Source organism: Schistocerca piceifrons, chromosome 5 (genome assembly GCF_021461385.2).
Source record: "Schistocerca piceifrons isolate TAMUIC-IGC-003096 chromosome 5, iqSchPice1.1, whole genome shotgun sequence".
NCBI lineage: Eukaryota > Metazoa > Arthropoda > Insecta > Orthoptera > Acrididae > Schistocerca > Schistocerca piceifrons.
The window spans coordinates 175110170-175137022 of record NC_060142.1 but is presented as its reverse complement, the minus strand read 5'-3'; positions in this window follow the sequence as shown (position 1 = coordinate 175137022).

Genomic DNA, 26853 nt, shown 5'->3' with positions numbered 1-26853 from the left:
AAGCTGAGATACTTCTGAGACCCAATCTTAGTGCTGTAGCATCTTATAACTGGTGGCTAGTATTCACTGAGGTGACAGATCTTGGAATACTTTCTACTATAGTGACTGACCGGTTTTTCCCGGAACAGTGCAGCAACTCGACGTGGCATTGACTCAATAAGTCGTTAGAAGTCCCGAACAGAAATACTGAGGCATGCTGCCCCAACAGCTTTACGTAACTGCGAAAGTGTTACCTGTGCAGGATTTTCTGCACGAACTGTATGTCCCATAAACGTTCGAAGGGATTCATGTCAGGCGCTCATTCTCGCAAATTGTCCAGAATTTCTTCAAACCAATCGCGAACAATAGTAACGCAGTGACATGCCGCATTGTCATCCACAAAAATTCCATCGTTGGCTGGATACATGAAGGCCATAAATGGCTACAAATGGTCTCCAAGTGTCACAACTATTTACAGTCAAATATCAGTTCTGTTGGACCAGAGGACCCAGTACATTCCGAGTAAACACAGGCCACACCATTGTGGAGCCACTGCCTGCTTAACAGTCACTTGTTGGCAATTTGGGTCCATTGCTCCGTGGGGTTTGAGCCATACTCGAACCCTGCCATCAGCTCTTGCCAACTGATACTACGACTCGTTTGACCAGGCTACGGTTTACCAGTCGTCGAGGGCCCAACTGATGTGGTTACAAGCCCAGGAGAGGCGCTGCTGGCGATGTCGCGCTGTTACCAAAGCCGTCTGAGTCGATAGTCTGCTGCCATAGCCTATTAACGCTAGTTTTCACGGCGCTGTCCTAACGAAGACGGTCGTCGTACCTTCCACATTTATTTCTGAGGTTATTTAGAGCAGTGTTGCTAGTCTGTTAGAACTGACAACTCTGTGGAAACGCTGCTGCTTTCGGTGGTTAAGTGAAGGCCATCGGCCACTGCGTTGTCCGTGGTGAGAGCTAATGCCGGAAATTTGGTATTCCATGCACACTCGTGACACTCGGAATAATGAGTTCCCTAACGATTTCCGAAATGGAATGTCCCATACGTCTATCTCCAACTACCGTCCCGCGTTCAAAGTCTGCTAATTGCCGTCGTGCGGCCATAATTACGTCGGAAACCTTATCGGTGGGCACAAATGACAGCTTCGCCATTGCACTGACTGCCTTTTATACCTTGCGTGCGTGGTACTATCTTCATCTGTATACATGAGGCCAAACGCCCATCTGTATGTGTGCACATAGTTACGGCGTGAAGTCAAGCGCCGGCACGCCAGTTAGCAGCGACAGAGAAGAGATGGCTGATGAAGACGTCACGCAATCGCACTCTGACCGACCCCTCTCCAGGACGACAACGCGACAGCAGCGGTCCCTACGTGAAGAAGACGTAAGCCCACGACCGACTGGTGACGACCCAGTTCAATAGCAGCTTCAGGATTAGCGACTTGGGGAGCAGCGTCAACGTTAGTCACTTCGCTTGTACTCTCTATGTGGCACAGACTTAGCGTTGTTTATACTGAAGAAGATTGTTTATTTTGTACGTCGCCGTTTGCTTGCGTCACATCTGTGTGACTGTAAAAGTTAAGTCTTGTAACTTTTCTTTTTGTAATGGAACTCATTAATACGACTTGTTTGATTGTTTGTCTAGCAAACGAGTAAGCAGGCTTCCTAGGCAATGCACATATCACTTCAGTGTTTAGCTTCATTACTGAAAACCAGCTTTGATGAAAGAGTTGCACTGAAAATTAAGCGTGAAAAATCCTTAACGTGAGTCCGATTGAGCTTGGAAATTTTTTTCCTTTTTCACGATGGTACGTACAAAGGATGATGAAGATCAGCTGGAAAAGTAACAAATAAAGAGGTGCTTAGAAGAGTACAGGAAACCAAATCTCTGTGGAGGCACATCCAAACAAGAAGAGATAAACTTGTAGGGCACATCCCACGACACATCATTGGAATAATAGCAGAAGGAGCTACTGGGGAAGGAATCGGCGAAGGCGACCAAGGATATCATACATGCAACAGACCATGAATGATGTTGGATGTAACACATATGTGGAAATGAAGAGGAAGGCAGACAGAAGAGAGCAAACCAACCTCAGGGTTGAACACTAACAGAAAGAAGAAAGACCTACAAAGAAACCTATTTAATATAGAGAAGAGATTTTTACTAGGAATATTTAAGTAGTGATTAAATTGCATTACTTTCCAACGAAATGCCTCTTTGCATGTTGCACATGAATCTTTTATTTTATTTATACACCCATGTGCGTTTCGTCTTTTCAACAAGTCAACTTCAGTGGGTATCCAGGACAGCTGCCACCCTGTACAGCAATGTATCTCCCGAGCCAACTGATGAGAATGCCATGAGCAGTCCCATTAGTCCAGTTGTTGTCAAATGAAATATGGAAATTTTGGAAAACGAGCAGCTAAGACCCCCTAAAGATAATTGGCCAAGTGGTACCGCTATGTGAATCAGTCTTTCGTAGCACAGACCCACGGCGAAGAGGAGATGGATGTCTTGTTGGTACATCTCAACAGTTCTAACCTAGAAATTCAGTATTTATAGAGAAAGAGAACAACGAGCTGCTTAATTTCATGAATGTGTCGTTAACCAAACTAGCAACCTGGAGACTGGATCATAAAAGTTTAGAAAAGAAACGTCTATAATATATGTCGGTATGGCCACAAACCGCTGTGGCCGAGCGTTTCCAGGCGCTTCAGTCCGGAACCTCGCTGCTGCTACGGTCGCAGTTTCGAATCCTGCCTCGGGCATGGATGTGTGTGATGTCCTTAGTTAGGTTTAAGTAGTTCTAAGTCTAGGGGACTGATGACCGCAGATGTTAAGTTCCATAGTGCTTAGAGCCATTTCAAGCATTTATGGCAACATGGAATATAACTATCAACCAAACCAAAATGACGTATACTTAAAACCTTGGTAGATGGGTCTGAAAAACTATGCGAGCCGCTTTACTTATAATGGAAGCAGTTACATACAGCCAGTTTTTAAGGGAAGTGTTTGCATTAGTAAGTCCGTGAAGAAACAGTTTCTGAACGAACGAGGAAGAGCAGCTGCAAACGGGGAAAGCTCTCCTCCCATTTATTAACGTGATTACTGACCGAAAGTGAAAAGCTTTAGCGAAGTGTGGGTTTATAACAGTTTTTAAGTCCACCACGAAAATAGATGAATTCCAGAGAATTTTAGTGCCGGTGCGCATAAATGCGTAGTTGTGGTCAGATAGGTATTGAAACCAAGAAGGAAACTATAAGCACCTGTTTAATCGACACAAGAGTAACAAATAAATAGTGTAGCTCCGTTATAAGTTGCATTGCGAAGTATATTTTTTATTTCTTGATAGTGATGGTGACTTCTCACTGCAAATTATGACGGAACTGAAACCATTTATTTCAATTATAAGTTGTGCACATATTTTTCACCTACCGCATGCTGCAAGTTCGTAAATATGAGTAACTGTCATTCCGAAAACACTGGTAAGTCGACCATATAGGGAAGTGCTTTTCAGTGTGGAGACCCTGAAATAAAATTTTATTGGATTAGCGTTTTAGACAAATTGTGCATTATCATGGCTTCTGTAGACAGTTGGATACATGAAAACCGTAATAATTTTAGTAGAAGGGAAGAGGGATTCAATAAATTACGACTGCTGGCTGTTAGTAACGAAAAGCATTCTAACGAGAATGCTCTCATACGTCAGACACAATCATGTGCATTTGCCACCACGTGACAAATGGTGGAGCCCTCTATCTACCTCACAATGGAATTATAAGTTCAGGATTCCTTGAGCTTTCATGGCAGTTCCCACTGTTTTATTTCCGTAAATGTCTCCTGCGGACGGTAAAGAAGTGTTACTGAACTCTTTTATACATCGACAGCGGCGTAACAGCTTCGAAATTTTAAAAGAATTGAACACCGGACGAAAGTTTTCGTTATATTACAGACACTTTCCTAGTTTAACATATGTCAGTATTAAATGATAACCTTCCTCGAACATATCCGAGTCCCCTACACCACCGGCCGACTTGATGCCCCCCTCCCCCATCCCCTGGTTGCTCCTCTCCTCTCTAACCCCCACCCACTTCTGTGCCTTCACCGTTATGTCCTCCCTACCTTCCACCTCTACCCCTTCATCTCCTTTCCCAAGGTGGCTTCTGTCATCTCCCCCTCCCGGATGATGCCCTCTCTCGCTCTATTTATCCCTCCTATCAACTCTGATCCTCACATCCCCCTCTGTCCTTTTCCCAGGATTCCTCTCCCCCCACCTTCCATCCTGTTTTTTCCCCACATACCCTCTCTTTGAGTACTTCTTTCCCTTCTACTGCCTTCCCCAGTCTTTCTTGTGTCCTCCCTGCCCCCCCTTTTTCTATGTCCTCTCCCTCCATTGGATCCCTCTTTATCTGCTTTCCCCCCCCCCCCCTCATTTGTCTTGGTCCTCCCCCCCCCCCTTCCGTCTGCCTTCGTACTCTGTAGAGCAGTTTTCAGTGAGTGTTCAGTGTTGTGCGTCCCCTTTTTTAGTGTTGCGAACGGCCACCAAACTGTTACTAAGTGTGTTTTTAACTGTTGGAAACAGAATCCAGACTGTCGCCGTGTTTTTTAATTGTGCCGTGTTCACTGACCCTCTGTTTTCATATTTCCTCCACAACTTTTTCGCCATGTTTCCGTTTTTATCAGTCACCGTTTTATCGCTCGTTTTTATTCTACATCTACATACATACTCCGCAACCCACCTGACGATGTGTGGCGGAGGGTACTTTGAGTACCTCTATCGGTTCTCCCTTCTATTCCAGTCTCGTATTGTTCATGGAAAGAAAGATTGTCGGTATGCCTCTGTGTGGGCTCTAATCTCTCTGATTTTATCCTCATGGTCTCTTTGCGAGATATACGGAGCAATATACAGCTTGACTCCTCGGTGAAGGTATGTTCTCGAAACTTCACCAAAAGCCCGTACCGACTACTGACTGTGTCTCCTGCAGAGTCTTCCACAGGAGTTTATCTATCATCTCCGTAACGCTTTCACGATTACTAAATGATCCTGTAACGAAGCGCGCTGCTCTCTGCTGGATCCTCTCTATCTCCTCTATCAACCCTATCTGGTACGCATCCCACACTGCTGAGCAGTATTCAAGCAGTCGTTGAACAAGCGTACTGTAACCGATTTCCTTTGTTTTCGGATTGCATTTCCTTAGGATTCTTCCAATGAAGCTGTCTGGCATCTGTTTTACCGAAGATTAATTTTATATGGACGTTCCTTTTTAAATCACTCCTAATGCATACCCCCAGATAATTTACGGAATTAACTGCTTCCAGTTGCTGACCTGCTATATTGTAGCTAAATGATAAAGGATCTTTCTTTCTATGTATTCGCAGCACATTACACTTGTCTACATTGAGATTCAATTGCCATTCCCTGCACAATTCGCTGCAGATCCTCCTGCATTTCAGTACAATTTTCCATTATTACAACCTCTCGATATACCATAGCATCATCCGCAAAAAGCCTCAGTGAACTTCCGATTTCATCCAGAAGGTCATTTATTGTTATGATCTCTCTTAATTCTCTTTTTTAACTTTTCTGTAGGCTGCAGAGCCGAGTATTACGCAACAGCCAGCCTGCCTCCCCTCTGGAGGGGAATCGAAACACAAAAAAGAAAAAAATGATAAGGTTAAGCATGCTAATCAGTTCTTGGCCAATCTGAGACTGCTTTTTCCATGCAGGCATCCTCAGCTCCTGCATCTGCTGCATCACTACCCTGAATTCCCACATGTCCTGGTACTCAGCGGAGTGACGCCAGCTTGTCCTACCTCCGTAGCTGGGAGATCTGAATCATCAGAATGTGTTTTCCTCCTGGCTATATATGACGCATAGACTGAAGACTACTTACAGTCAGTGAAGATGAAGAATTTCGTATTATTATTATACCATATCTGCTTACTGCCCTCAAGAAGGCATATAGTTTAGCATTCTACGCTGTAAATGCATAATTAGGTAAATGAATCTTGAAGGCATATTCAGGAAATACCGCACCACAGCCGTTGGAATCCCCCCTGATTAGAGGTATAGGTATAACATACAACATACACCACTGATCAAAAGCATCCAGAGACCTTTATGTACTGCAGAAGTGACCACTAGCTGTCACAGGAGGCGGATCCGCCACTACAAAAGGGGGCATGAAGTATAGTATTGTCACTAGAGAAGCAGTAACAGCATAAAGGGGTGGGAGAGCTTACTGGCTTCGAACGTGGAATAAGCATTGGAGGTCACCTAAATAATATATCCATCAGGAACATTTCAACGATTCTAAAGCTGCCCACGTGGGTGATCGTATTGTTAGTGGAAATGCGGAAGAACAGCCATACCTGAACGAAGGCCTTATGTACAGACACACAGGGACTTTATTTAGTGAAGTAGGCAAAGTGCGGTGTGTGTCTATAAAAATCACATTAAATCAGTGGAAGGAGTCACTTGTGATTTCCAGCAGTGCAGCTAGCACAGGGACTGTGTTCAGGGAGTTGAAAGGAATTATGTACTATTGTCGATCAGATTCCCATAATCAATACATCTCTGCAGGAAATGTTAGGTGACGGTCGAGGAAGCATAAAGAGCGACGCCAGAGGAGCGTGGATGCCTGGAAAGGAGTGATTTGAAGTGATGTTTGATGCTATATTCTGTGGCAATCCGGGCAATCCGATGGAGGGGTTTTGGTTTGGCGAATGGCTGGAGAACGTTATCTGCCATTTATTGAAGTACGGGAGAAATGCTTCAAATAGCTCTGAGCACTATGGGACTTAACATCTATGGTCATCAGTCCCCTAGAACTTAGAACTACTTAAACCTAACTAACCTAAGGACATCACACAACACTCAGTCATCACGAGGCAGAGAAAAGCCCTGACCCCGCGGGGAATCGAACCCGGGAACCCGGGGAAGTATGGGAGAGGTGCGAGGGTGTCTCCCATGGTAATGATTTGTTACCCTTATTTCATTTAAGGAAACGCGAAGTGCAGAATGATATGAACATATTTTACTGCGTTGTGTACTGCGTAAAACAGAGAAACAATTCAGAGACGATGATTATGTCAGCGTGATAATGCACCATGTCATACAGCAGCGCTGTGAGGCAACAGTTGTGGATAATATTCCTAAAATGGATTCATCTCCGTAGAATCCCGTATTGCATCCAAAGGAACGACTTTGGAATGAGTTACGTGACTTCATCGAGGTTCCAGCGTCCAAAGTCCCTACCTTCTCTCATTTCGGGTCTTGAGGAATAATGGGCTACCAATCGTCCGCAGATGATCACGCACCTCATTGAAAGTGTTCCCAGCAGAGTTCAGGCCGTCATAAAGGAGAAGGATGGACACATCCATATTAACGCCCACTAATTGGCGTCTGGATACGTTCGATTAGATAGTGTAGTTGCAATGTTCTGTTGAACATGGATTTAAAACCATAATCAAGGGTAAAGTAGTTATTGGTTTCCTTAGTAACCAGAGGGCTTAACGGCTCCACCCTCGATGCACTGTAATATGAAACTTCCTGGCAGGTTAAAACTGTGTACCGTACCGAAACTCGAACTCGATACTTTTGCCTTTCACGGCCAAGTGCTCTGTGTGTTTTGTGAGGACGGGCCGTGGGTCGTGTTTAGGTAGCTCAGACGGTAGAGCACTTGCCAGCGAGAGGTAACGGTCCTGAGTTCGAGTCTCGGTCCGGCACACAGTTTTAATCTGCCAGGAAGTTTCATATCAGCGCACACTCTGCTGCAGAGTGAAAATCTCATTCCGGGTCAAGTTCCCCAAATTTTTCTTTACACGAATAGCCTCATTGCTCGCGGTCTGTTTATGAACAGTCGCTCCATAGGAGGACGAGCAAGGATGTAGAACACCGTTGACTGTGGTGTCGACAGTAGCATGCGTACATTTCATTCCATGACGATATGCTACTGGATGTCGAGTTATGCTTACCAGCATTATCACAGAGGCTTGGGAGCGGACTGGTTTTACAAACGCCTTTGACAACCTAATCCCCCATATTGACTACCATCGATGATTTTAAGTTACGACGGGTGAGTTCTAAACTTCGCATTCATAATCAAGGGATTATCCCACAAATGCCTTGTAAAACTACAGCAGACATTTTCTCAAATGAAATGATACGGTTCCAGAGAGCTTTTCACGTCTCAAAAATCTGTAAAGTTTATATGCAAACCGAAGCGACGAATGAAAATCGGTGCGAAGGTTGGAATTCCAATCCGAGTCTCCTGCTCGCTAGGCAGATGCTCTAACTGCTACACCATCAAGACACAACGGCACGCACTATCCTATAATGCCTCCCTCCTCAATCCAAACTCCTATTCGTACCTCAGACCACGTTGTGCAATCCATAAGCTCGAACAGCGTTGCAGAAGCTGCCCAGCTGCACTGGAATGGCACGTCAGCGTCGAACAAAACGGGGATCCTGCCTGAAACCCAGGAATAGGTGCATTAATCAAATGCAACTGTATGGTTCCAGACCCCCTGTCAAGTCTCAAGCTTCTATAAAGCATATACGCAAACGGATGCAAATTTTTACCTAGGCAAGCATTCGAACCAAGGTCTCTTGCTGACAAAGCAAATGCGCTAGCCAGTACGTCACATGGGCACAGTGGCTTTGCAGTGTGCAAGGACTACCCTAGCCCACTTCTACCTCTTTCGTTTTTTGTTTGAGGCTTCTGTCTGCTGACTGGTTTGATGTTCCCCGCCACGAATTTCTCTCCTACGCCAACATCTTCATCTCACAGAAGCACTTGCTACCTACGTCCTCAATTATTTGCTGATTGTATTCCAGCCTCTGTCTTCCTCTACAGTTTTTGCCCTCTACAGCTCCCTCTAGTACCATGGAAATCATTCCCTCATGTCTTGAGAGATGTCCTATCGCCCTGGGCCTTCTCCTGGTCAGTGTTTTCCACATATTCCTTTCCCCTCCGATTCTGTGCAGAACCACCTCATGCCTTACCTCATCTGTTCGTCTAATTTTCAACACTCGTCTGTAAAACCACATCTGAAATGCTTCGATTCTCATTTGTTACGGTTTTCCCACAGTCCATGTTTCACTACAAGACAATGCTGTGCTCGAAACGTACATTCTCAGAAATTTCTTCCTCAAATTGCGGCCTTTGTTTGATACTAGTAGACTTCTCGTGGTCAGGAATGCCCTTTTCGCCAGTGCTAGTCTGCATTTTATGACCTCCTTTTTCTGTCCCTCATTGGTTATTTTGCTACCTAGATAGTAGAATTTCTGGCTGTTCTTATTTCTGCTACTTCTCATAACTTTCGTCTTTCTTTGATTTATTCTCAATCCATATTCTGTACTAGATTGTTTATTCCATTCAGCAGAACATGCATTTCTTCTTCACTTTCACTCAGGATAGCAATGTCTACAGCGAATCTTATCACTGATATCCTTTCACCTTAAATTTTAATTCCATCCATTATTTGAAGAATGGATGATTCAAAGGGAATCTGTCACTCTATATGCCACGGGCACTACTGTGACTAGGGAGCAATGAGTGAAATGGTTTTCGTCGTAGACAGATGGCCAGTTAACGAGGCGTTCAGTTCCCTGACCATTGATCGTTCAGCATTGGACGATACAGTAGATCTGTTCACTGATACGGTGCTCCATCTATTTTAGGAATCACACGTCTTTGTGCAAACAGTTCATGTCACTGTGTACCCATGCTGGTCTTTTCAGTGAGATGCACGAGATAAAGTAGGCAACTGAATGGTTGAAATGGTTCAAATGGCTCTGAGCACTATGCGACTTAACTTCTGAGGTCATCAGTCACCTGGAACTTAGAACTAATTAAACCTAACCTAAGGACATCACACAGATCCATGCCCGAGGCAGGATTCGAACCTGCGACCGCAGCGGTCGCTCGGCTCCAGACTGTAGCGCCCAGAACCGCACGGTCACTACGGCCGGCCAAACTGAATGGTATTCAGCTCTTTCTTATCAGCAATGAAGGGTCAGCATTGTATAAATTTTTTTTGTGAAGCCAAAATATTTTCTACTTGATGAGGAATCTATGAGAGGGCAGAGATTGCATGCCAGATGGAGCGTGAAATCGTGAGAAGGCAAGCCACATGTGCCATAGATGACCTATTCATTGTTATAGAAGATCTTTCAGATCAAGTGTGTGATGCACCAACCAATTGTTTCCGCACGTGATTGAATATTCGCCACGCATTTTACATTTTAATGATTCATTACTTAGACAGCTGTCGCTCTATTGATCAAGAGTTTATAAAGTAGAAAGCCTCGTTATCCATTTAAGGGAACTCGCAAGTATCTATAGCGCATTGTTGATACACAAAAGAAATATTTTTCAAAAGTATCTCCTGTACCTTCTCATTTTACCCAATTTCGTTTGGAAGTATTCCTAGAGAACTCCACCAGATCTCATTCAGTTGGGTTGGGTTGATTTGGGGGAGGAGATCAAACTGAGAGGTCATCGGTCACATCGGATTACGGACGGATCGGGTAGGAAGTCGGCCGTTCCCTTTCAAACGAACCACCCCAGCATTTGCCGGAAGCGATTTAGGGAAATAACGGAAAACCTAAATCAGGATGGCCGGACGCGGGATTGAACCGTCGTCCTCCCGAATGCGAGTCCAATGTGCTAACCAGTGCGTCGTCTATCTCGGTCTCTCTTTCAGGTATGCGGACGTGAATAGTCCACAGTGGATAACATAGACCACTACCTTTGTTTATGATTAAAACTGTGAACTCTAGGCAATCCTCACAAGTAGCTATGGAAATAAAGATCGACAGAGACAAAGCCCAGCATTATGGTGACAAAACATACACCACTTATGTGGAATTAGTGACCCAGAAGCTGCCAATTAGCGAATGTTATGTCTCTCAAACAATCCACCCACTGACCAGTTGCACATATTGAGACTTATGACGTTTTTACACGGATTTGTGCTATCCTTTCGATGCCGGTGACTAACACATCGATACATGTGACAAAAAATTTACTCCGCTACCCCTCCTCCCTCTCCCTCCCTCCCACCCCTCCCGCACGATGATCGTCCTACATCTCCATCTACAGCGATTCTCTGCTAACCACTGTGAAGTGCATGGCGGTGGATTCGTCAAATTATACCAATTAGGACTTTTTCCCATTCTAGCCACTTATAAATCGTGGGAAGAATAACTGTTTAAAGGCCTCTGTGCGTGTTGTGATTCTGTCTTGCCGCGGTAGTAACACCGGTTCATGTCAGATCACCGAAGTTAAGCGCTGTCTCATTTGGCTAACAACTGGATGGGTGACCGTCGAGTGTGCTGAGAGCTGTTGCCAAGCGGGGTGCACTCAGCCCTTGTGGGGCCAATTGAGGAGCTACCTGACTGAGACGGAGCGACTCCGGTCTCGTAAAATGACAACGGCCGGGAGAGGGTTGTGCTGTCACATGCCTCTCCACATCCGCATCCAGTGACGCCTATGGAGAGAGGATGTCACGGTGGTTGGTCAGTCCTGCCGGGCATACGGAGCTTGTTCGGACGTAGTTTGGTTTTACGTGCTGTAATCAATCTGATCTTCTTCTCACGATCCCTGTAGCAGTTATGGAGTTGTAGTATATTTTTAGAGCCATCGTTCAAAATCGGTTTCTGAAACTTCGTAGCAGTTTTTCTCGTGATAGTATGTGTCACTCTTCAAGAGCCTGGCCGTTCAGTTCTTTCAAAATCGCTGTGACACTTTCTCGTGTGTCAAACAAACCCGTGACCGTTCATGCTGCTCTGTTCTGTAAGCACTAAGAGAAAGCCTTCTTCTAGCAATACTGTCAGTCCTGTCTTTGCTGGTCCGAAACAACTGAGTAATATTCTAGGGTGGAACACATAAGTGACTTGTAAACAATTTTCTTTGTTGAGTAATTACGTTTCCCCAGTATTCTATCAACAAAACAGTCCGCTACCTGATTTTGCCAATAACAAATCTATGTGAACGTTGTGTTTCATGTCCCTACAAAGTGTTACATACAGATCCGATGTGCTTATTTGGCGAACCCAGATATCCTGAGCTAGTGCGTGGTGAGTGTGGCCAGCCGTCTGCAACCGTAAGCTCTTCGTAACCTTAGTTAGACCCTCTGTTAACTATAATCTATTCTAGAACCATTGAACAAAAAACTGTACTCGTAATTCGAAGAAAGCATATGCAACACCGAAGAACGATAGCAGGAACGATCAACAAAACTACTGCCATTGTCCTTGACAACCATTTGTTGCAGAACTCAGAAAATCTTCTGAGCTCAGGCGTGATAATGTATGTCGAATAAAATGACTCAACACTCTTTCCTGTGGTACAACTGAAGTTACTTATATATCTGTCGATGACTCTCCATTCAAGGCAACCTGATGCGTCCTACTTAGCAAAAAATCTTCAGTCCTGTCACAAATTTCCCTTGACACCCCATAGGTTCGTACTTAATAAGCGTAGTTGCGGTACTGAGTCAAATGCTTTTCGGAAATCCAGAAATATTGCCACTACGTGACTGCCTTGGTCCATAGCCTTCAGTATGTCATGCAACAAAAGTTCAAGTTGGGCGTCATATGATTCACGCTTCCGAAATCCGTGCTGGTTGGCATGTAGGGGGTCATTTTGTTCGAGGGCTGACCACGCCCACCATAACCTGGCTCAGGAAACCTAGGTTCATCAAATAAGCACATCGGACAAAAAAAAAACTGAGCCCCTGGAGGCACCACGCTGATACCTCGCAATACTACTACTATCCTTGATAATGGCTTCTGATAGTCTAGGAGGTCAATCGAAAAGTTCCTTCACGTACGCCATATACAGCTGAAGCCACTGTTTAACGATCAGATCTCATGTCGTTACTTAAATATGGGGTTGCTGACTGTCACTTTTCACCAGCTGTTTCAAATATTCTCAGACACTTTCTATGAGATTAAGAGCTGGTGATGTAGCGGCAGTACGAGGAGCGTTATGGTTCCATGAGTTATCGTTAAACCAGGAGTGTAAGCGTTCAGCTCTGCGAGCAAGGCTGTTGCCAGTTTGGAAGAGGAAAGTATCCACAGTATACTCATTATGCAAAAGTGAAGATAAGGCAGTAGCTGCTGGCCGAGAATGTTGAAATAAATATCCTTGTTCATGTTCACGCTACCCGAGTGAGCGAGCATAGTCATGATGGGACCTGTCCGTGTTTAACATCTCACTGGACTGCAGATGCACACGACGTTCTGTATCACTTCTAAAGAGGTAAAATCGCTCCTCGTCGGACCACTCTGCACGCTCCATTCAGGTATTGCCCGCTGTCACTGTTTTTTCGTCCAATGTAGTCTTGCGTCTTGTCAACCGCTGTGAGAAATGTCCCTAAGCGAGGCACCAGACCCCAAATGTACAAATGACATTCGTTTCTGGTCCCTGTTGGATAGGATCGGTTCACGAAATACTGATCGTTCACGGTGTTACATGGCTGCATGTGGTACGCCATTGCTTGTAGACACGTTGGATAATCCACGTTGATAGACCAACAAATCTGACCCTTTCTGTCATTCTATTACATCTCGACATCGGCCCATCTTACTGTGATGGTTCCATCAAACCGTGTTACATACATACAAACCACTTCTCTGCCGTGATTTAACGCAGCCATGGAGTGTCGCATGGCTACCAGGTTCCTCAACTACACAACACCTACAATGATGTTAAGTGACCAGTATTCTACATTAAGGATAGTCACTAATATTTTCCCAGGGTGCTTACATATAACTAGAATAGGTGAGTACCCTGAGGCATTCACCATTAGATACGACCAAAGAGGGCACATGTGGCTTACCGATTTCCAGATTTCCATGGACGAGACGAGCAATGCGACCTCCACACGGATAGCCGCGTGTTAGCACGCCGCCTCCGGGATTCGGTGAGAAGCGCCGGCCCCCGATCGAGTCCGTCCTTCGGATAGTCTGTGCGCGGTCAGCCTGGATGTGCTTTTTAGGCGGCTTTCCATATAACTGCGTAGGTACCCACGTCCGGTCTCGTAACATTTCGAAAACGCCCATGAACCGTGAAAAATTTACTTTCAAAAATCTTTTCTTAAAGAATTTACTTTATTTACTAGCGTTTCATCAAGAACATTAACACACTATGTCAGCGTGGAAGTAGTTGCCAACGAGTAACTGATGGAAAAAAAATTACCTTTAACAAATGTGAATTTTATTCATAAAAGCTTTTTCAAACAGATTTAAAATTATAAGCAGAAAAGCACCCTCGAAATATCAAGTTACAATTATTCAGAGACACAATATATATATTTTTTTTTTTTTTTTTTTGCAGCAGGAGCCTTCGGGCAGAGAAGCTTCCGCTCCCTTTCAACACGGCCGTAGACACGACCCCTCAGAACGACCTCTGAAAAACTATACTGGTGCAAATCTACAATACACCAGATTACTTTAAACTAAAAAATTTTAACAGCTCACACAACACATTAACTATGCACCCCGTAAGAGGGATGGAAATGGTACAAACACTCACGCTAAAAATTATTTGCCACCAAAAGCGCAATTGTTTTTAAAAGGACTCTTACGGTGGAAGGGTGGCAACTTTATAAAAATAACTATTTAAATAAAAACCCATGAAATGCAGTCTTACATAAAATGTACAAACATGGTCTACATTACACATATATTGCCTCTCAAGATTATAGGCAAGATACAAACATATTTCAGGAATTCGGCCTTAACAATAAATTCGTTAACACCGAATCCGACAAACATGACAGAGGCAGCTACTAACGTACGGCAGATTGACGAGGGGGAGGGGGGGGGTTACTAAACAACCCGAAACCCAGATTGCTCTAAACCTCCCCAATTCCACAAGGGGAAAAATGGACCACCCAATTCACAAATAACACCTTCCCGCGAGTGGGCAAACGGAGAAGAATGGTGGGACGACCCCAAAAGAAAGCGGCTGGTGACCTCACCAAGAAAACAAGTAAAATTTAACAAGTAAATGAAACAACATATCTCCAACCACTTAACTTCTAATAAACTGCGATTTCTGGCGAGGACCTGGCGCAGCACCCCCAACGCTCTCCCGAACCGTCCGCTGCCAGAAGCTTCAACGGACGCAGGAAGGCGCGCCGATCTCCCGTCTCACGGCCTCGCAACTCGCTCCTCTCGTGTGAACCGCGAAGCCACTACCCCTTTTTATACGGCGCTGCCCACCGGACTCACGTGGGGACCTCACATGCGCCGACGCTCAAGGCGGACACGTCATCTCGTGTCTCAGTGCGCGACCGACCACTGACCGATCCAACCGCCAATGACCGTTGCCCGAGCAACTCGAGCAGACTGGTGGCCTAACGCGCAGACTCAGATGCAGGAACTCAGCCCCGACTGGGCGACCACTAGTTGAGTTCTGTTACTGGCGGAGTGGAAAGACTCATTTTCTGGCTTTAAAGCTGATCCAAAGGACAGACATACTAGCACTCCGACGACAGACACTAACTGCCGCACAAATACGAACGAGAGACAGACCAGCAACTGGTGACGCGAGACTGACCTAGCCTCATTCCGCCTGACCGACTGACTAGACTCGGCGAGACTGACAGACTGCCCTGGCTGACCAACTGCCTCCGACTGACTGACCGACGAGCTGATAGCGCCCCTTAAATGCACGTGAGCAGACAACATTTCCTCTTTAACACCAGAGGGAGACATCAAAGCTGCGATTGCCACAGCGACGCCACCGCCAGAAACGGAGAGCGACTGCTTTACACTACGCTCTGCGGCGCGGTTTTCAAAACAGCTATTTTTACTACGGCTCAGCTCACATACTGTCACATAGGACAACACTAGACGCAATTCCTCATCAGTAACATTACCACATCCAAAATATCATACCGATCCCGTGAACATGCGGCACCATACCAGAAAAAAAGAAGAAGAAAGGAGGAGAAGGAGATAAACAATATCTTTCACAGGGAAAACTATTTTTAATAGCGGACGAAACTTCGTTACATATTTGAGGCGGCCTCTCAATACCTGTAATTCTTTCAAAATTACGACAGCTGTGAAACCTTAAACACATGTACACTGATGGAAAAAGAAATCCCTACATCAAGAAATAATTAAGGTAAAGTGATGACATTTCTGCAATACATTTGTCTAAGTAAAACATTTAAGTGATTAATTGCGGGAGATAACAGGTTAATATGCACGCGAGAGAAGATATTGCAAATGTAAAATGCTGGTATGTTAATAACCGGTGTTACCACCAGAATGTTGAATGCAAACATGCAGACGTGCAAGCGTTGTGTCGTACGAGTGTTGGACGTCAACTTATGGAATGGTGTTCCATACTTGTGAAACTTGGTTGGTCAATACAGGGAAAGTTATTGTTGATTGTGGAAAACGCTGGAGTTGACGTCTGATGATGTTAGGTACGTGCTCCATTAGGAACAGATCTAGTGGTCGACCAGGCCAAGTGAACATGTCGACACTCTGTAGAGCATGTTGGGTTACACCTGCGGTGTGTGGGCGAGCGTTATCCTCTTGGAAAACATCCACTCGAACCCTGTTTGTGAGTGGCAGTGCAGTAGGTCGAATCACCAGAATGACGTACAAATTGGCAGTCCGGGTGTGTAGGGTAGTCACGAGAACGCTCTTACAGTCATTCCAAATCGCACCCGATACCAGAACACCAAGTGTAAGTCCGTTGTGCCTACACCACAGACAAGTTGCCGGCCAGGGTGGCCGAGCGGTTCTAGGCGCTATAGTCTGGAACCGCGCGACCGCTACGGTCGTAGGTTCGAATCTTGCCTCGGGCATGGATGTGTGTGATGTCCTTAGGCTAGTTAGTTTTAAGTAGTTCTAAGTTCTAGGGGACTGATGACCTCAGAAGTTAAGTCCCATAGTGCTCAGAACCATTTGAACCACAGACAAGTTGCTTGCAGGCGCTCACCTGACCTCTTCCTAACCAGCGCATGGCCATCACTGGCCGAGGCAGAATCACCTTACATCAGAAAACACAACAGACCTCAACTCCACCCTCCAATGAGCACTCGCTTGACACCACTGAAGTCGGAAACGGCAGTGGTTTGGGGTCAGTGAAGCGCACTTTACACAAAGTCTGGTTCGGAGCTGTCCTTAAGGTAATTTGTAACAGTACGTTGTTTCACTGTGGTGCCAGCTGCCGCTCAAACTGCTAGTGCAGATGCAGAACGGTGCGCCAGAGCCATACGCCAAACACCATTGTCTTCCCTCTCGGTAGTCCCACGCAGCTGTCCGGAGACCAGTCTTCTTGCCATCCTACATTTCCGTTATCACTGCTGCCAGCAGTCATGTATAGTGGCAAAATTCCTGCCAATATTTCTGCAATATCGTGGACGTAACATTCAGCTTCTCGTAGCCCTCTTACATGACCAAACTCAGTGAGCTGCTGAAACGGCGTCTTCGTCATCTTAAAGGCTTTCTAGACCAACATCGGCTCACTACGTCTGCTCTCAAAGGTAACTAATGCTCACGATCCTTACAGCGTGTATTTAAGGCAAACCTGATGAGCATCCTCAGTGGCAGAACAAGAGTGCAACTGGGGCGAAATCTGAATAGACACCTTATTTCAGATGTAGAAATACGCCTACCAACTTTCGTTTGTCTCGCCCAAGTCACTTTTTGCTGCTGAGATTTGTTTCCGTCACGATTCAACGGGCAAAGTCAGTTTGAATAATTCTGGGTAATAGCCCGCATGGGTATAAAATTCACTACTGGCCATTAAAATTGCTACTCCATGAAGATGACGTGCTACAGACGCGAAATTTAACCGACAGGAAGAAGATGCTGTGCTATGCAAATGGTTAGCTATTCAGAGCATTCACACAAGGTTGGCGCCGGTGGCAACACCTACAACGTGCTGACATGAGGAAAGTTACCAACCCATTTCTCATACACATACAGCAGTTGACCGGCGTTGCCTGGTGAAACGTTCTTGTGATCCTCATGTAAGGAGGAGAAATGCGTACCATCAAGTTTCCGACTTTGATAAAGGTCGGATTGTAGCCTATCGCGATTGCGGTTTATCGTATCGCGACATTGCTGCTCGCTTTGCTCGAGATCGAATGACTGTTAGCAGAATATGGGATCGGTGGGTTCAGGAGGGTAATACGGAACGCCGTGCTGGATCCTAACAGCCTCGTATCACTAGCAGTCGAGATGACAGGCATCTTATTCGCACGGCTGTAACGGATCGTGCAGCCATGTCTCGATCCCTGAGTCAACAGACGGGGACGTTTGCAAGATAACAACCATCTGCACGAACAGTTCGCCGGCGTTCGCATCAGCATGGACTATCAGCTCGGAGACCATGGCTGCGGTTACCCTTGACGCTGCATCACAGACAGGAGCGCCTGCGATAGTGTACGCAGCGACGAACCTGGATGGACGAATGGTAAAACGTCATTTTTTCGGGTGAATCTAGCTTCTTATACAGCATCATGGTGGTCGCACCCATGTTTGGCGACATCGTGGTGAACGCACATTGGAAGCGTGTATTCGTCATCGCCATACTGGCGTATCAGCCGGCGTGATGGTATTGGGTGCCATTGGTTACACGTCCGGTCACCTCTTGTTCGCATTGACGGCAGTTTGAACAGTGGACGTTACATTTCAGACCCGTGGCTGTACTCTTCTTTCGATCCCTGTGAAACCCTACATTTCAGCAGGATAATGCACGGCTGCATGTTGCAGGTCATGTACGGCCTTTCTGGACACAGAAAATGTTCGACTGCTGCCCTGGCCAGCACATTCTCCAGATCTCTCACCAATCGAAAACGTCTGGTCAATGGTGGCCGAGCAACTGGCTCGTCACAAGACGCCAGTCGCTACTCTTGAAGAACTGTGGTATCGTGTTGAAGCTGCATGGGCAGCTGTATCTGTACACGCCATCCAAGCTCTGTTTCACTCAAAGCCCAGGCCTATCAAGGACGTTATTACGACCAGAGATGGTTGTTCTGGGTACTGATTTCTCAGGATCTATGCACCCAAATTGCGTGAAAATGTAATCACATGTGAATTCTAGTATAATACATTTGTCCAATGAATACCCGTTTATCATCTGCATTTCTTCTTGGTGTAGCAATTTTAATGGCCAGTAGTGTACTAAAATAACTAAACCACCGACGTTACACTTGTCTTTGCAGCAATTCTCTTCAGGGCGACCAACTGGCGATTTGTCAGTCGCCTTGAAACGTACCGCCGTAAAGACCATACAAACGTAGATGGTTTAGTTGTTTTAGTGACGACGCAGGCTAATATTCAGAACGGTTTTATTCAAAATGTGCACATATAGTTTACAATCTACAGCTAGAAAACTGCAGAATGTGCGTTTAAACTGTAGTCGCCCACTACGGTACCGTGCGTAGTATTGCCAGTCCGCTGTCTCGACGTATTGGCAATCCATTCTCGTCACCGGCTGTTGCCGGCAGTTGGGAAACTGCTGTTCGGATAACAAAAGGCCCGTCTGCGACACGCAACCGCTCGTTCTCCTACCCTGCCTGAAGCACGCAGCTGTCGGCGTGCTAAACGTTTCTCCACCGGCGGGTCGCCGCGTCCCGGGGCTCATTATTTTTGTATCGCGCGTCAGGATATCGCCCGGTGAGATATTATGCAGGCGCGACCGACCACGCGAGCTGCTCCTGAGGGCCGTGGTCGTAGGCGAGCATTTCATTCCGCCGCCGCCGGCCGGCCTGCGAGGGGGGAAAATCACGGGCCGCACGCAATGTGGCGCTCATGTTTATATCAAGATTAGCGCTCCGCCGCGTCGTTAAAATTGTATCAGCGGGAGTTTCCCCTCCTTTCGTCCTGCCGCCGCTACCGTTCCACTTTTTTGGTGCTATATGGGACGGAACAAAAACAATGGCCGTGGAAGACACAGCTCGTAAATGTGAAAGCCACCATGCACTTGCCAACGTGTGTGTGTGTGTGTGTGTGTGTGTGTGTGTGTGTGTGTGTCTGTCTGTGTGCGTAGGTGTAGGTGTGGGTGCTGGCTGCTGGAAGGGCGGTTAGCTCTCTGAAACAGAGGGAGAGAAAGAGAAAGGGAGATAGAGAGGAGATGAGAGGGAATGAGAGAGGAAGAGGGCAAAGGCAGGGAGTGGGAGGGAGGGACAGAGGAACAGCAGAAAGAGAGAGTAAACACAGTATGAGCCTGATGGAAGGGCGAAGACGTGACAAAAATTGTTCTTGTTGTATGACCTCCGTGCCGTCTGTCCATGGAGGGACTCCGTGTTCGATTCTTCGTCACTGCCTCAGATGAGGATCTCATTGGAACCATACGCAGATAAGTCACTGCCGTAGTACGTCAGCTTAAAAGGAAAAAGTCGCCGTAGTTGATTTTAGATCTGTGTTGGGCAGTGAGGAGCTGTAAGAAAGCGCCAAGGTATGGATAGATATGTCCTGAGCTGGTGAAGTTTGGTACACCGACATTGTTGGAGATTCTATGGAGGCTGTTTGGAAGATTATTAAACAGGTAAGTTGCTCCATCGTAGTGGAAAACGTGTTACGTCAGACTGGTGAATAAGAAAGGGTCACGTAGTGATTCAAATAATTATAGGGAATCGGCAGTCATCCCTTTCGCTGGACGACTGTACTAGAAAGCACTGAAAGACTTGATTGAGAAAGAAACAAGTCACAAGCAGCAAGATGAGTGAGCAGGATTTCGAGCAGGAAGATCGGTAATGGACAACAACTTCACAATGAAACTAAAATGTCAAAAACGCATAAAGGTTGGACTGGCATTGATGAACCTAGAGAAAACATACTAAAATGTATCCACCAATAAACCGGGGAAAAGGTGAAAGACATCAAGTCAGTTGAGAGACTGCTAAGAGCTGTTACGAAATCACGTGAAAATAACGTAAAGAGAGTAAGGATTGGCAATAGTTGGACAGAAGAATTCGAGGTAAATAAGGGTCTGTGGCAGGGATGTGGGCCATTACCGACTCTCTTTAAGCTGTATTCAGGAGCAATCCTGCAGATTCGGGGTTGAAAATGCCAGGTCATGCGAGTGAGAGTTGAGGACAGCCAGATATTTATCCTGTATTTTGCAGACGACCAGATTACTAGCAGAAGATGAAAATGATCTGGGTTACGTAATAAGAAAACTTAAAGAGGAGTACAATAAGGCTGACCTGAAGATGAACATTAAGAAGTTTCAGTACTTGGCTGTTGGGACGAAAAAAGTAAATAATTTGAAGGTAGATGGAGAAGTAATTCTAGGTGTGGCCAGAGCAACATATCTTGTGGTATTATTTAATAAACAGGGCACAACCAATGCTGAAAACACTAGTAGGGTTAACAAGGACAATCTTTAACAAGGAAAATGAATTCTGTTCTGTGAAACAAAACGATAATAAGAAGAACGAAGAAGCGAGTGTAGTTTTGTATGGAACAGAAGCCTGGGACGTTAGCAAAATAGTAATAAACTGCTTACAACTCAGATGAGTTACTTAAGATGAAGCTCAAGCTGTACTAAGATGGACTGAATAGGTACAACGTAATCCCACAAAGGATGAAATAAATGGGCATGTCTGTGATGGCATCCAACAGAAAGAGCTAATGTGTTTTACGCATGTGTGTAGGATGAATGGAAGCAAGATACCATGTAGGACACTACTACGATTGACACCATTCTAGGACAGAAAAGAGGTCGCCCACGGCGCAACCGGCAAAATGACGTATAGGAGGCAATATAAGCAAGGAATACGAAATCGAGAAAAGTTAAGACAGAAGAAGATGGCAACGGAGGGCGGAGAAGCGGCGTCTGCCGTAGATAATCTTCAAGAAGATGGAGTTGGGCAGTGAAGTGCGCGGAACGAAAAAAAGGATGAGAGAGTGATGTTTAGTACCTTCTGGGTCGTGAGATCGTGAGACTCGAAGTAGTAGCTTAGTTGAACACAGACCGCAGAATGAAACGTGCTTCGTCGCATAACTGATCGAAGTAGCACTCCTTGATGCGACTGAGTAAAATACAGGAAAATGAAAGAAGGTTGTCAAACGCGAATTCTTCTCTAACAGGCTTATCTAGCTATTCTGGGGTGAAAACTTCTATTACTAATTAAGTTTTTCGTTTCTACATTACTTTTATGCGTGCTTCTACAGACAGGTGTCCGATTTTTAGCGCTGTGCGTTGCAGTGACATAAATATTTTCTCGTTTGCATTTTTTCGTATATCTACATTCACCATGTGCACTTTGTGTATTTTGTTTTGATCTGGCTGAGTATGCTTGCGTTTTGTTTGTTTCTGTGACTAGCAGGCCCCCTTCGTCTCTCTCTCTCTCTCTCTCTCTCTCTGTGCGTGTGCGTGTGCGTGTGTGTATAAAGTTAATTATTACGCTGTTTACCTGTTTAAATTGTTTATTACTACAATGGAGCGGTTGTTCTTCCTTCTGTAAAACCTAAACTGCTAACTGTGGAGTTAGCATGTCATAAGCAGTGGACACCTCTCAAATAACGGAGTCTGGAAGCGAAACGTATGTTCGCCAATATCCCCTCCACCTGCTTAATTTCAAAGGGCCTGTATTCCTTCTCATTGGTTCTGGATAAATCCGCCAAAAAATTTTCTTCACGTTTCAAAAACTGTCTAAAACTTTTTTTTCGTGAGTGAGGTTCATCACCTTCCTGAGTGCCTACGTACACTGAGTTAACGAAAAAGTATAAGGAAAAATCAACGTTTAACTTCTTGTCGACGACATGGTCCATAGCTGAGGAGCTTAAAATCGGATTGGGGAAGAACGGAGAAGGAAATCAACCCTGTCCTTTCCATCCATATTCAGAGATAATGTAAGTTAGAGTATCAGTACAAGGAGCGAGTCAATGGATTAAGCGATTTAAACGTCTGGTATTTGAACTAATTAAAATTTCACATAATATTGTAGAATTATTTTGCTGGTTTGGAATGGATACTGAGTCAGGCCGTGTTCATAAATTGGGATTGTTGTTTATAGTTTTGTAATTATTTTATTTTGTACGTATATGTCCCACTACGCTCTAAGAGGAATAATTAGTACTCTAAATTTATTCGCCCTCGAGGAATTAGCGTCTGTAAAAAGACGAAAGTAAGTAAAGTACCCATTACTGTGTCAAACAAATTAATTTATTCACATCTTAAGATTTTTTATGAAATTTTTCAAAAGATAGCTCAATATGTAGTGATACTTTGTAATAGCTACAAGTGAAATTAATCCTTACCTCTTGCATGTGTGTGCTGCATTGTCTGCATGCCTCCTTGTGCTCCTTGCTGGAAGATATTTTTCAGTTGCATGCAAGTGCACGTCATCATCCGTACTAAAGAGTGTGTATCTGCAGTAATATTGAATGATAACAACACACTTACTGTTTCGTCAACTGCTCGCCATCCGAAATATATAAAATTCATCACAAGATTTACTAGAGATTGTACAACTCAGCTACATCCTACCCTGCATCCATAGCAGACTACTCAGCTGTAATGGGAGCTGCAGACTCGTTTGAGCAGCGTTGGGACACATACGCCTTTGGCAGTCGGTCGCTCAAATGAATACATCATCTTTCTCATTTTCTTTTGGACATAGCAATAGTAAACAGTTTCATAATGTGCCACTGTAATATGGAGGGAAATGTGAAAACTTTCTTTTCATCTTTCAACTAGGAGAAATATAAAGAGAAGAGAAAGGCAAGCATTTACTACAAAAAAAAAACGTGAGTTTGTGGACTTGTCCGAATCATATCCAATCAAAATAAATCCAATAAATTTACGGGACCAAATAAAACAAATTAAGCCCACGCCTACTACAGTAGTACAATTTTATATGCCAACTAGCTCTGCAGATGACGAAGAAATTGAAGAAATATATGATGAGATAAAAGAAATTATTCAGATAGTGAAGGGAGACGAAAGTTTAATAGTAATGGGTGACTGGAATTCGGTAGTAGGAAAAGGGAGAGAAGGAAACGTAGTAGGTGAATGCGGATTGGGGGGAAGAAATGAAAGAGGAAGCCGTCTGGTAGAATTTTGCACAGAGCATAACTTAATCATAGCTAACACTTGGTTCAAGAATCATAAAAGAAGGTTGTATACATGGAAGAAGCCTGGAGATACTGACAGGTTTCAGATAGATTATCTAATGGTAAGACAGAGATTTAGGAACCAGGTTTTAAATTGTAAGACATTTCCAGGGGCAGATGTGGACTCTGACCACAATCTATTGGTTATGACCTGTAGATTAAAACTGAAGAAACTGCAAAAAGGTGGTAATTTAAGGAGATGGGACCTGGATAAACTGAAAGAGCCAGAGGTTGTACAGAGTTTCAGGAAAAGCATAAGGGAACAATTGACAGGAATGGGGGAAAGAAATACAGTAGAAGAAGAATGGGTACCTTTGAGGGATGAAGTAGTGAAGGCAGCGGAGGATCAAGTAGGTAAAGAGGCGAGGGCTAGTAGAAATCCTTGTTTAACAGAAGAAATATTGAATTTAATTGATGAAAGGAGAAAATATAAAAACGCAGTAAATGTAGCAGGCAAAAAGGAATACAAAAGTCTCAAAAATGAGATCGACAGGAAGTGCAAAATGGCTAAGCAGGGATGGAAGAGGACAAATGTAAGTATGTAGAGGCTTATCTCACTAGGGGTAAGATAGATATTGCCTACAGAAAAATTATAGAGACCTTTGGAGAAAAGAGAACCACTTGTATGAATATCAAGAGCTCAGTTCTAAGCAAAGAAGGGAAAGCAGAAAGGTGGAAGGAGTATATAGAGGGTCTATACAAGGGCGATGTACTTGAGGACAATATTATGGAAATGGACGAGGATGTAGATGAAGATGAAATGGGAGATACGATACTGCGTGAAGAGTTTGACAGAGCACTGAAAGACCTGAGTCGAAACAAGGCCCCGGGAGTAGACAACATTCCATTAGAACTACTGACGGCTTTGGGAGAGCCAGTCCAGACAAAACTCTACCATTTGGTGAGCAAGATGTGCGAGACAGGCGAAATACCCTCAAACTTCAAGAAGAATATAATAATTCCAATCCCAAAGAAAGCAGGTGTTGAAAGATGTGAAAATTACCGAACTACCAGTTTAATAAGTCACACTGCAAAATACTAACGCGAATTCTTTACAGACGAATGGAAAAACTAGTAGAAGCCGACCTCGGGAAGATCAATTTGGATTCCGTAGAAATATTGGAACACGTGAGGCAATACTGACCCTACGACTTATCTTAGAAGCTAGATTAAGGAAAGACAGACCTACGTTTCTAGCATTTGTAGACTTAGAGAAAGTTTTTGACAATGTTGACAGGAATACTTTCTTTCAAATTCTGAAGGTGGAGCGAAAGGCTATTTACAATTTGTACAGAAACCAGATGGCAGTTATAAGGGTCGAGGGGTATGGAAGGGAAGCAGTGGTTGGGAAGGGAGTGACACAGGGTTGTAGCCTGTCCCCGATGTTATTCAATCTGTATATTGAGCAAGCAGTGAAGGAAACAAAAGAAAAATTCCGAGTAGGTATTAAAATCCATGGAGAAGAAATAAGAACTCTGAGGTTCGCCGATGACATTGTAATTCTGTCAGAGACAGCTAAGGACTTGGAAGAGCAGTTGAACGGAATGGATAGTGTCTTGAGAGGAGGATATAAGATGAACATCAACAAAAGCAAAACGAGGATAATGGAATGTAGTCGAATTAAGTCGGGTGATGCTGAGGAAATTAGATTAGGAAATGAGACACTTAAAGTAGTAAAGGAGTTTTTCTATTTGGGGAGCAAAATAACTGATGATGGTCGAAGTAGAGAGGATATAAAATGTAGACTGGCAATGGCAAGGAAAGCGTTTCTGAAGAAGAGAAATTTGTTAGCATAGAGTATAGATTTAAGTGTCAGGAAGTCGTTTCTGAAAGTATTTGTTTGGAGTGTAGCCATGTATGGAAGTGAAACATGGACGATAAATAGTTTGGACAAGAAGAGAATAGAAGCTTTCGAAATGTGGTGCTACAGAAGAATGCTGAAGATTAGATGGGTAGATAACATAACTAATGAGGAGGTATTGAATAGGATTGGGGAGAAGAGGAGTTTGTGGCACAACGTGACTAGAAGAAGGGATCGGTTGGTAGGACACATTCTGAGGCATCAAGGGATCACAATTTAGTATTGGAGGGCAGCGTGGAGGATAAGAATCGTAAAGGGGGACCAAGAGATTACTACACTAAACAGATTCAGAAGGATGTAGGTTGCAGTAGGTACTAAATGGTTCAAATGGCTCTGAGCACTATGGGACTTATCATCTGTGGTCATCAGTCCCCTAGAACTTAGAACTATTTAAACCTAACTAACCTAAGGACATCACACACATCCATACCCGAGGCATGATTCGAACCTGTGACCGTAGCAGTCGCGCGGTTCCGGACTTAGCGTCTAGAACCACTCAGCCACCGCGGCCGGCGCAGTTTTTTTTTTTTTTTTTTTTCCTTTAATGAATTTCAATTCCCCCCGAAGGGGGCGGGCTGGCAGCAGCTTAGGACGCCGCTCTGCAGCCTACAGGTTTTCTGACAAAGAGCAGGAGAATAAATAATAATAAAAAACAGGCGATAAAATCGGGGACTCATTGAGTAACAAGGTGAAAAGAAAATGGGGAAATGAAAACAAACAACAGAGGGATGATGAAGCGAATAAAAATACATACGGAGCAGACAGGGGAAACAATAGACAATTAAAAAAAACACGGCGACAGCCTGGATTCTGTTCGCAAAGTATATAAAGCGCACACCCAGCGACAGCATGGTTTCTGTTCGCAACACAACACTGAATAGTCACTAGA